Raw genomic sequence first — 12,722 nt, forward strand, 5'->3', positions numbered from 1 at the left:
AATGAACACACTTGAAACTTCCATACCTGAGCAAGGAATCCCTCGATTCCTTACAAACCCAGTCAAATTTGCAGCAATATTTGCCACAGAGATAGAAGAGAGAATCCTAAAGTTTCTAGCCAGACACAAGAGACCCTGAATAGGCAAGGAATCCTCAGGAAAATGAACAAAGCGGGACGTGTCACACTTTCTCATTTCAACACAGAGGACGAAGCGCTAGGCACCGAAACGGCACAGTCTGGGCCTCAAAACAGTCACACAGACCCATGCAACAGAATCGAGAGCCCAGAGCCCAACTTAAACGTACATGGACGGCCCATTTTCGACCAGGGAGCCAAGAGGAGACAGTGGAGAAAGCAGAGTCTCTACAAGAAGCGGTGCTGGGAAGTCTGCACAGCCACATGGGACACAACGAGAGTACACCATGATGTTACACATGAGACACACACCACCTCGAAATGGATTAAAGCCTGGAATGGCAGACTTGAAACCGTGAAACTTGTAGGAGAAGACCTAGGCAGACTGCTCTTTGCCATCTGTCTGAGCCACCTATTTGGAAGAGGCGTGTCTGACTGGGCAAGGGTAACAGAGGAAACAAGAAACAAACGGGACCACATCAAATGCACACGCTTCTGCCCAGTCAAGGAAACCATCGCCTCAATGCAAAGACAGCACAACAACTGGCAGAGGATGTTTGCAAAGCACACGTCGGACACGGGGTGAAAAGCCCCAAGATGCAATCAACTCAAACGTCTTCACCAGAAGAGACACCACAAGCCCATGAAAATCTGGGCAAAAGATGGAAACAGGGATTTCTCCTTAGGAGATCGAAAGAGGGCCAACAGGTGCCTGAACACATGTTCACCATCATTAGGTCTCAGGCCAATGCAAATCCAAACTGCAAGGACATAGCAGCTCACTGTGGTCATGATGGCTATAAGGAAGCAGACGGGAAACATCAAGTGTCAGAGAGGAGGTGGAGAGAAGGGAAGCCTCCTGCACTGCTGGTGGGAGCGGAAACCCGAGCAGCCACTACGCCAAGCGGTGTGGAACTGCCTCAGAAGTTTTGGATTCCATGTCCCATATGATTCCAGCTATTCCTCTGCGGCGTGTTTAACCAAAGAACTCGGAGAAACTACTGCATAAAGACATGTGCACCACTGAGTTCACCACAGCCTTACTCCCACTATTCAAGACTTGGAAGCCGCCCTGGTGCCCAGCAAGGGATGAATGCAGAAGGAAGATGGGCTATAGCCACACAATGGCATACCACTGAGCCAGAACAAAGGATGCAATCCAGCCATTTGTGACCACCAGAGTGACAGTGAGGGTTTTAGGGGAAGTGAAACAAGCCCCAGGGAGAAAGTCAAATACCGTAGAATCTCAACTACAAGGAGAAGAAAAAAGAAGCACTGACGAACAGGCGGCACGGGACATTTGATTGGGGGTTCCCAGAGGCAAAGCCGGGTGGTGGGGGAAGGTGAAAGACATGATGAGGCACAAGTGTGCGGTGAGGTCCTGTGATTAGGCTTACGCTGGTGAAGATGTTGTAACCTACACAGAAGTCTAAATCGATGAGGATGCAAATCTGAAAGATATAGGATGCTCTAATGCAGGGTTATGGCAATAAATTCACCTAAAATCCAAAATCCAAATAGGAGTCCAGAATGACGGAATTAAGCTTTGGGGGCTGAATGAGATTAGAGAAGTTGAACTTCCAAGGATGGAAATTCACCTCAAAATTCTTACTGATGCTACAGAAACGTAGACCATTCCAAATAGATGAAGAGGAATACTACCCAGGGAACATGATCCGAACTAAGCCCATGAACCAAGGGAAAAGTTTACCGTCCAAGATGTTACTACTAATCACCTTGACGAATAATCCAAACAGGCCCACGTCTTCCCAAGTTCAGGAAAAGGTTGGTCCAAAAGTCCAATTCAGGGCCGGCCATGTGGTGGAGCGGGTACGAGCTCACGTTCTGCTTGGGCGGCCCGGCCTCACTGTTTCACATCACGGGTGCAGATCACGTTAGCAGCGTTAGGAAATATAGAGTTCATGGTACGTGCGGGCAGAGATCATCAATAAGTAACAATTGTGAGGATGCGTTATCGATACGCAGCAGAAAAAGAACCATGAGAATATTACAATCTGTGAATTTTCTGGTACACTTCCCCAAAGGAAGAAGGAAGGAAAACATGTGACCTGCGAAGATGGAATTCGCACAGTGCTAGGAGTGACACGATCACTGTGCATCAGAGGATTGCCTAGGCAAACTCAACTTGAGAGGGAGTCCAGGACTTTCTCTGGGGAAGGTCTACCCACTAGGCCATCTACACCTGCTATAAGAGATACAACCCAGAATCATCTTACAGGAAAGAAACCAGTGTCCAGAGAGAATGTAGCAGGCCTTTCAAAGTTCGAGGGGAAACTTAGAAAAACGACAAGAAATCCAGAAAAAGGACAACTATCCCTCCTGGAAAGGGTGAGGAGTCAGACTGGTCCGAGATGGCTCTCAAACTCTGTGTGCATGGAGATTGTCAGGACAACTTAGAATTTTGAGGTTGTTTATGACATCACGCTGAACATGTCCCCCAAGATGGCCGCATGGTTCCAGTCTGAGGATTGGCCTACGCTAGGCTATTAAAGGCAGAGATACCCAGAAACAGCTTTGACAAACAGAAAGCGGGCACAGAAACTGGAAGAGATAAATCAGACTCTGATTCAAGGGAAATGAAAGGAATACTTGGGGAGAAGTGAGAGTACAGGGACAAGCACTGAGAGGAGAACATTGTCATCTACTCAAGTCTATAGGGAGGCCACGCTGATTCAAGCTTGCAGCTTGACTGGAAACAAGAGGCCGGACTTGGGCCTTATCAGACCTACGTTGTCTTTCTGCCTTAAGCATAATCCAAAGTCAAGAACGATGCTTTGAGGACATTGAAGAGAAGAATCGATGCCTCCTTTCCTAGGCCCCTAGCATTCTTTAAGATCAGTCTCACTTTCCATAGCTCAGGCGTCACGGGGGCCAACGGGGTACATGCTAACGTGTCCCAAGAGATGTCTTGGAGGCCTTCAAGGAATGGGGCCCTGTCATGCTTGGGGTTGTCCCTGTGTTTGAAAGGGCTCCACAAGTGTACTGAAAAGCACCCTTTTCCAGATGGCTTCGTTTCTTTGTGAAGGCTGCCCTCCCAGGCTGGAGTGCTCAGTTTGGCCCTAATGAAATTCTATCCCCCTACCTCTTGCCATAGATGGATTATTGCTTGTGTGTTTTGACACCATACGTAAGGAAGCTGGCTGAAAATTAGAACATTACAATTCTGTTTCAAGAAAATAAGCAGGCCAGGACTGAGGACGTAAGGTAAATATATGGCACACCCTCTAGAAAGAAAGTAAGCCCGTATCTAGACGGAATCTAGGGGAACGTTCAAGGATCAGGGGTCAAGTTCGAAACTTCCCAAAACCAGAAAAGAGACAGAAAAATATCTTTCCTGGAGAGAGAAATTCATCAGATTTGTCTAATTTGTCTCGGAAACCTTATGTCCATGAAGGGGGTTGGCAGGACACCCGCGAATTTGCAGTTTCTGATCTCAGCATGGCAAACCAACCCAGATGACCGCATGTTCTCAGTGCTTAGTTTGACCTAGGCTAGGCTAGCAAAGATCCCTACATGTGCCCATTGCAAATTCAAAGACAACAACCAAGAGTCACGAAAGGACTCACACCTCAGCCTAGAGAACATACGGTGATTAAAGAAATACAAAATTAATCACTTGGAGTGAAGCAGAACGGACTGATAAGCATGTCTAAGGGAGATAGCTGAGAAAGACCATGACGAGTATACTATGGAAAAGAAAAAAAGGTCCCAGAAAACGGAAGGCGAACAGAAACCACACCTGAATAATCCACAATGAAAGATGTCAGTCTTTAGACACACTCTGGCTTACCGTTTGAAAGTCAGAGAAATTCACAAGCGAACAAATGACAGCGAAGGTCAAACCTGGGCTAACTGGGAAGGATGAGTCATGAGACTCCTCCAAGCGGGCTCGGAAACCCTGCGTCCGTGAAGCTAGCCGGGACAGCAGATACACAATTATGACAAATCCTCTGACATCACAGAAGAGCCGAAAAACAACCTGGCCTCATCTACACAGTGCCAGAGCTGGTCTCAAGTAGCCCATTCAAGTCCCATTGCACTCAACTGCAGGTTGCCAGTGGAACATGAAAGGGGCCGGCCGGTGGTGCAGCAGTGAGGACCGCACCTTCTGAGTCGGTGGCCAGGGGTGGGCCGGGTGGAATCCTGGGGGGGAGCCTGCTCACCACTGCTTCGGTCGTTCTGGGGCAGGCGTCACAGGTAGTGTAGAGTCCAATGGGAAGGGATGTCAGACAGGGCCACACTTCCGAGCAAATACAGGAGCATAGCCAGCAGATGTGAGCTCAGCGATGCACTTCTGCCGAAACAAACCAATGAAAAGTTGCAAAGGATAGAAAAACTGAAGCTCAAAGAAGAAACAACAGCTTGCCAGTGCAAAAATAAGATCTCTATGAAGAACCCTAGCCAAACAGGTGAAAGCTATGTCAATCGAAAACTAGCAAACGTTTGGGGAAAGAAATTCAAGAAGACACAAGGAAAAAGAAGGATATTCCAGGATCCGGGAATGGAAGAATGAACACACTTGAAACTTCCATACCTGAGCAAGGAATCCCTCGATTCCTTACAAACCCAGTCAAATTTGCAGCAATATTTGCCACAGAGATAGAAGAGAGAATCCTAAAGTTTCTAGCCAGACACAAGGACCCTGAATAGGCAAGGAATCCTCAGGAAAATGAACAAAGCGGGACGTGTCACACTTTCTCATTTCAACACAGAGGACGAAGCGCTAGGCACCGAAACGGCACAGTCTGGGCCTCAAAACAGTCACACAGACCCATGCAACAGAATCGAGAGCCCAGAGCCCAACTTAAACGTACATGGACGGCCCATTTTCGACCAGGGAGCCAAGAGGAGACAGTGGAGAAAGCAGAGTCTCTACAAGAAGCGGTGCTGGGAAGTCTGCACAGCCACATGGGACACAACGAGAGTACACCATGATGTTACACATGAGACACACACCACCTCGAAATGGATTAAAGCCTGGAATGGCAGACTTGAAACCGTGAAACTTGTAGGAGAAGACCTAGGCAGACTGCTCTTTGCCATCTGTCTGAGCCACCTATTTGGAAGAGGCGTGTCTGACTGGGCAAGGGTAACAGAGGAAACAAGAAACAAACGGGACCACATCAAATGCACACGCTTCTGCCCAGTCAAGGAAACCATCGCCTCAATGCAAAGACAGCACAACAACTGGCAGAGGATGTTTGCAAAGCACACGTCGGACACGGGGTGAAAAGCCCCAAGATGCAATCAACTCAAACGTCTTCACCAGAAGAGACACCACAAGCCCATGAAAATCTGGGCAAAAGATGGAAACAGGGATTTCTCCTTAGGAGATCGAAAGAGGGCCAACAGGTGCCTGAACACATGTTCACCATCATTAGGTCTCAGGCCAATGCAAATCCAAACTGCAAGGACATAGCAGCTCACTGTGGTCATGATGGCTATAAGGAAGCAGACGGGAAACATCAAGTGTCAGAGAGGAGGTGGAGAGAAGGGAAGCCTCCTGCACTGCTGGTGGGAGCGGAAACCCGAGCAGCCACTACGCCAAGCGGTGTGGAACTGCCTCAGAAGTTTTGGATTCCATGTCCCATATGATTCCAGCTATTCCTCTGCGGCGTGTTTAACCAAAGAACTCGGAGAAACTACTGCATAAAGACATGTGCACCACTGAGTTCACCACAGACTTACTCCCACTATTCAAGACTTGGAAGCCGCCCTGGTGCCCAGCAAGGGATGAATGCAGAAGGAAGATGGGCTATAGCCACACAATGGCATACCACTGAGCCAGAACAAAGGATGCAATCCAGCCATTTGTGACCACCAGAGTGACAGTGAGGGTTTTAGGGGAAGTGAAACAAGCCCCAGGGAGAAAGTCAAATACCGTAGAATCTCACCTACAAGGAGAAGAAAAAAGAAGCACTGACGAACAGGCGGCACGGGACATTTGATTGGGGGTTCCCAGAGGCAAAGCCGGGTGGTGGGGGAAGGTGAAAGACATGATGAGGCACAAGTGTGCGGTGAGGTCCTGTGATTAGGCTTACGCTGGTGAAGATGTTGTAACCTACACAGAAGTCTAAATCGAGGAGGATGCAAATCTGAAAGATATAGGATGCTCTAATGCAGGGTTATGGCAATAAATTCAAATAAAATCCAAAATCCAAATAGGAGTCCAGAATGACGGAATAAAGCTTTGGGGGCTGAATGAGATTAGAGAAGTTGAACTTCCAAGGATGGAAATTCACCTCAAAATTCTTACTGATGCTACAGAAACGTAGACCATTCCAAATAGATGAAGAGGAATACTACCCAGGGAACATGATCCGAACTAAGCCCATGAACCAAGGGAAAAGGTTAACGTCCAAGATGTTACTACTAATCACCTTGACGAATAATCCAAACAGGCCCACGTCTTCCCAAGTTCAGGAAAAGGTTGGTCCAAAAGTCCAATTCAGGGCCGGCCATGTGGTGGAGCGGGTACGAGCTCACGTTCTGCTTGGGCGGCCCGGCCTCACTGTTTCACATCACGGGTGCAGATCACGTTAGCAGCGTTAGGAAATATAGAGTTCATGGTACGTGCGGGCAGAGATCATCAATAAGTAACAATTGTGAGGATGCGTTATCGATACGCAGCAGAAAAAGAACCATGAGAATATTACAATCTGTGAATTTTCTGGTACACTTCCCCAAAGGAAGAAGGAAGGAAAACATGTGACCTGCGAAGATGGAATTCGCACAGTGCTAGGAGTGACACGATCACTGTGCATCAGAGGATTGCCTAGGCAAACTCAACTTGAGAGGGAGTCCAGGACTTTCTCTGGGGAAGGTCTACCCACTAGGCCATCTACACCTGCTATAAGAGATACAACCCAGAATCATCTTACAGGAAAGAAACCAGTGTCCAGAGAGAATGTAGCAGGCCTTTCAAAGTTCGAGGGGAAACTTAGAAAAACGACAAGAAATCCAGAAAAAGGACAACTATCCCACCTGGAAAGGGTGAGGAGTCAGACTGGTCCGAGATGGCTCTCAAACTCTGTGTGCATGGAGATTGTCAGGACAACTTAGAATTTTGAGGTTGTTTACGACATCACGCTGAACATGTCCCCCAAGATGGCCGCATGGTTCCAGTCTGAGGATTGGCCTACGCTAGGCTATTAAAGGCAGAGATACCCAGAAACAGCTTTGACAAACAGAAAGCGGGCACAGAAACTGGAAGAGATAAATCAGACTCTGATTCAAGGGAAATGAAAGGAATACTTGGGGAGAAGTGAGAGTACAGGGACAAGCACTGAGAGGAGAACATTGTCATCTACTCAAGTCTATAGGGAGGCCACGCTGATTCAAGCTTGCAGCTTGACTGGAAACAAGAGGCCGGACTTGGGCCTTATCAGACCTACGTTGTCTTTCTGCCTTAAGCATAATCCAAAGTCAAGAACGGTGCTTTGAGGACATTGAAGAGAAGAATCGATGCCTCCTTTCCTAGGCCCCTAGCATTCTTTAAGATCAGTCTCACTTTCCATAGCTCAGGCGTCACGGGGGCCAACGGGGTACATGCTAACGTGTCCCAAGAGATGTCTTGGAGGCCTTCAAGGAATGGGGCCCTGTCATGCTTGGGGTTGTCCCTTTGTTTGAAAGGGCTCCACAAGTGTACTGAAAAGCACCCTTTTCCAGATGGCTTCGTTTCTTTGTGAAGGCTGCCCTCCCAGGCTGGAGTGCTCAGTTTGGCCCTAATGAAATTCTATCCCCCTACCTCTTGCCATAGATGGATTATTGCTTGTGTGTTTTGACACCATACGTAAGGAAGCTGGCTGAAAATTAGAACATTACAATTCTGTTTCAAGGAAATAAGCAGGCCAGGACTGAGGACGTAAGGTAAATATATGGCACACCCTCTAGAAAGAAAGTAAGCCCGTATCTAGACGGAATCTAGGGGAACGTTCAAGGATCAGGGGTCAAGTTCGAAACTTCCCAAAACCAGAAAAGAGACAGAAAAATATCTTTCCTGGAGAGAGAAATTCATCAGATTTGTCTAATTTGTCTCGGAAACCTTATGTCCATGAAGGGGGTTGGCAGGACACCCGCGAATTTGCAGTTTCTGATCTCAGCATGGCAAACCAACCCAGATGACCGCATGTTCTCAGTGCTTAGTTTGACCTAGGCTAGGCTAGCAAAGATCCCTACATGTGCCCATTGCAAATTCAAAGACAACAACCAAGAGTCACGAAAGGACTCACACCTCAGCCTGGAGAACATACGGTGATTAAAGAAATACAAAATTAATCACTTGGAGTGAAGCAGAACGGACTGATAAGCATGTCTAAGGAAGATAGCTGAGAAAGACCATGACGAGTATACTATGGAAAAGAAAAAAAGGTCCCAGAAAACGGAAGGCGAACAGAAACCACACCTGAATAATCCACAATGAAAGATGTCAGTCTTTAGACACACTCTGGCTTACCGTTTGAAAGTCAGAGAAATTCACAAGCGAACAAATGACAGCGAAGGTCAAACCTGGGCTAACTGGGAAGGATGAGTCATGAGACTCCTCCAAGCGGGCTCGGAAACCCTGCGTCCGTGAAGCTAGCCGGGACAGCAGATACACAATTATGACAAATCCTCTGACATCACAGAAGAGCCGAAAAACAACCTGGCCTCATCTACACAGTGCCAGAGCTGGTCTCAAGTAGCCCATTCAAGTCCCATTGCACTCAACTGCAGGTTGCCAGTGGAACATGAAAGGGGCCGGCCGGTGGTGCAGCAGTGAGGACCGCACCTTCTGAGTCGGTGGCCAGGGGTGGGCCGGGTGGAATCCTGGGGGGGAGCCTGCTCACCACTGCTTCGGTCGTTCTGGGGCAGGCGTCACAGGTAGTGTAGAGTCCAATGGGAAGGGATGTCAGACAGGGCCACACTTCCGAGCAAATACAGGAGCATAGCCAGCAGATGTGAGCTCAGCGATGCACTTCTGCCGAAACAAACCAATGAAAAGTTGCAAAGGATAGAAAAACTGAAGCTCAAAGAAGAAACAACAGCTTGCCAGTGCAAAAATAAGATCTCTATGAAGAACCCTAGCCAAACAGGTGAAAGCTATGTCAATCGAAAACTAGCAAACGTTTGGGGAAAGAAATTCAAGAAGACACAAGGAAAAAGAAGGATATTCCAGGATCCGGGAATGGAAGAATGAACACACTTGAAACTTCCATACCTGAGCAAGGAATCCCTCGATTCCTTACAAACCCAGTCAAATTTGCAGCAATATTTGCCACAGAGATAGAAGAGAGAATCCTAAAGTTTCTAGCCAGACACAAGAGACCCTGAATAGGCAAGGAATCCTCAGGAAAATGAACAAAGCGGGACGTGTCACACTTTCTCATTTCAACACAGAGGACGAAGCGCTAGGCACCGAAACGGCACAGTCTGGGCCTCAAAACAGTCACACAGACCCATGCAACAGAATCGAGAGCCCAGAGCCCAACTTAAACGTACATGGACGGCCCATTTTCGACCAGGGAGCCAAGAGGAGACAGTGGAGAAAGCAGAGTCTCTACAAGAAGCGGTGCTGGGAAGTCTGCACAGCCACATGGGACACAACGAGAGTACACCATGATGTTACACATGAGACACACACCACCTCGAAATGGATTAAAGCCTGGAATGGCAGACTTGAAACCGTGAAACTTGTAGGAGAAGACCTAGGCAGACTGCTCTTTGCCATCTGTCTGAGCCACCTATTTGGAAGAGGCGTGTCTGACTGGGCAAGGGTAACAGAGGAAACAAGAAACAAACGGGACCACATCAAATGCACACGCTTCTGCCCAGTCAAGGAAACCATCGCCTCAATGCAAAGACAGCACAACAACTGGCAGAGGATGTTTGCAAAGCACACGTCGGACACGGGGTGGAAAGCCCCAAGATGCAATCAACTCAAACGTCTTCACAAGAAGAAACACCACAAGCCCATGAAAATCTGGGCAAAAGATGGAAACAGGGATTTCTCCTTAGGAGATCGAAAGAGGGCCAACAGGTGCCTGAACACATGTTCACCATCATTAGGTCTCAGGCCAATGCAAATCCAAACTGCAAGGACATAGCAGCTCACTGTGGTCATGATGGCTATAAGGAAGCAGACGGGAAACATCAAGTGTCAGAGAGGAGGTGGAGAGAAGGGAAGCCTCCTGCACTGCTGGTGGGAGTGGAAACCCGTGCAGCCACTACGCCAAGCGGTGTGGAACTGCCTCAGAAGTTTTGGATTCCATGTCCCATATGATTCCAGCTATTCCTCTGCGGCGTGTTTAACCAAAGAACTCGGAGAAACTACTGCATAAAGACATGTGCACCACTGAGTTCACCACAGCCTTACTCCCACTATTCAAGACTTGGAAGCCGCCCTGGTGCCCAGCAAGGGATGAATGCAGAAGGAAGATGGGCTATAGCCACACAATGGCATACCACTCAGCCAGAACAAAGGATGCAATCCAGCCATTTGTGACCACCAGAATGACAGTGAGGGTTTTAGGGGAAGTGAAACAAGCCCCAGGGAGAAAGTCAAATACCGTAGAATCTCACCTACAAGGAGAAGAAAAAAGAAGCACTGACGAACAGGCGGCACGGGACATTTGATTGGGGGTTCCCAGAGGCAAAGCCGGGTGGTGGGGGAAGGTGAAAGACATGATGAGGCACAAGTGTGCGGTGAGGTCCTGTGATTAGGCTTACGCTGGTGAAGATGTTGTAACCTACACAGAAGTCTAAATCGATGAGGATGCAAATCTGAAAGATATAGGATGTTCTAATGCAGGGTTATGGCAATAAATTCACCTAAAATCCAAAATCCAAATAGGAGTCCAGAATGACGGCATAAAGCTTTGGGGGCTGAAGGAGATTAGAGAAGTTGAACTTCCAAGGATGGAAATTCACCTCAAAATTCTTACTGATGCTACAGAAACGTAGACCATTCCAAATAGATGAAGAGGAATACTACCCAGGGAACATGATCCGAACTAAGCCCATGAACCAAGGGAAAAGGTTACCGTCCATGATGTTACTACTAATCACCTTCACGAATAATCCAAACAGGCCCACGTCTTCCCAAGTTCGGGAAAAGGTTGGTCCAAAAGTCCAATTCAGGGCCGGCCATGTGGTGGAGCGGGTACGAGCTCACGTTCTGCTTGGGCGGCCCGGCCTCACTGTTTCACATCACGGGTGCAGATCACGTTAGCAGCGTTAGGAAATATAGAGTTCATGGTACGTGCGGGCAGAGATCATCAATAAGTAACAATTGTGAGGATGCGTTATCGATACGCAGCAGAAAAAGAACCATGAGAGCATTACAATCTGTGAATTTTCTGGTACACTTCCCCAAAGGAAGAAGGAAGGAAAACATGTGACCTGCGAAGATGGAATTCGCACAGTGCTAGGAGTGACACGATCACTGTGCATCAGAGGATTGCCTAGGCAAACTCAACTTGAGAGGGAGTCCAGGACTTTCTCTGGGGAAGGTCTACCCACTAGGCCATCTACACCTGCTATAAGAGATACAACCCAGAATCATCTTACAGGAAAGAAACCAGTGTCCAGAGAGAATGTAGCAGGCCTTTCAAAGTTCGAGGGGAAACTTAGAAAAACGACAAGAAATCCAGAAAAAGGACAACTATCCCACCTGGAAAGGGTGAGGAGTCAGACTGGTCCGAGATGGCTCTCAAACTCTGTGTGCATGGAGATTGTCAGGACAACTTAGAATTTTGAGGTTGTTTACGACATCACGCTGAACATGTCCCCCAAGATGGCCGCATGGTTCCAGTCTGAGGATTGGCCTACGCTAGGCTATTAAAGGGAGAGATACCCAGAAACAGCTTTGACAAACAGAAAGCGGGCACAGAAACTGGAAGAGATAAATCAGACTCTGATTCAAGGGAAATGAAAGGAATACTTGGGGAGAAGTGAGAGTACAGGGACAAGCACTGAGAGGAGAACATTGTCATCTACTCAAGTCTATAGGGAGGCCACGCTGATTCAAGCTTGCAGCTTGACTGGAAACAAGAGGCCGGACTTGGGCCTTATCAGACCTACGTTGTCTTTCTGCCTTAAGCATAATCCAAAGTCAAGAACGATGCTTTGAGGACATTGAAGAGAAGAATCGATGCCTCCTTTCCTAGGCCCCTAGCATTCTTTAAGATCAGTCTCACTTTCCATAGCTCGGGCGTCACGGGGGCCAACGGGGTACATGCTAACGTGTCCCAAGAGATGTCTTGGAAGCCTTCAAGGAATGGGGCCCTGTCATGCTTGGGGTTGTCCCTGTGTTTGAAAGGGCTCCACAAGTGTACTGAAAAGCACCCTTTTCCAGATGGCTTCGTTTCTTTGTGAAGGCTGCCCTCCCAGGCTGGAGTGCTCAGTTTGGCCCTAATGAAATTCTATCCCCCTACCTCTTGCCATAGATGGATTATTGCTTGTGTGTTTTGACACCATACGTAAGGAAGCTGGCTGAAAATTAGAACATTACAATTCTGTTTCAAGGAAATAAGCAGGCCAGGACTGAGGACGTAAGGTAAATATATGGCACACCCTCTAGAAAGA

Source organism: Equus asinus, chromosome 3 (genome assembly GCF_041296235.1).
Source record: "Equus asinus isolate D_3611 breed Donkey chromosome 3, EquAss-T2T_v2, whole genome shotgun sequence".
In the NCBI taxonomy this organism is placed as follows: Eukaryota; Metazoa; Chordata; class Mammalia; order Perissodactyla; family Equidae; genus Equus; species Equus asinus.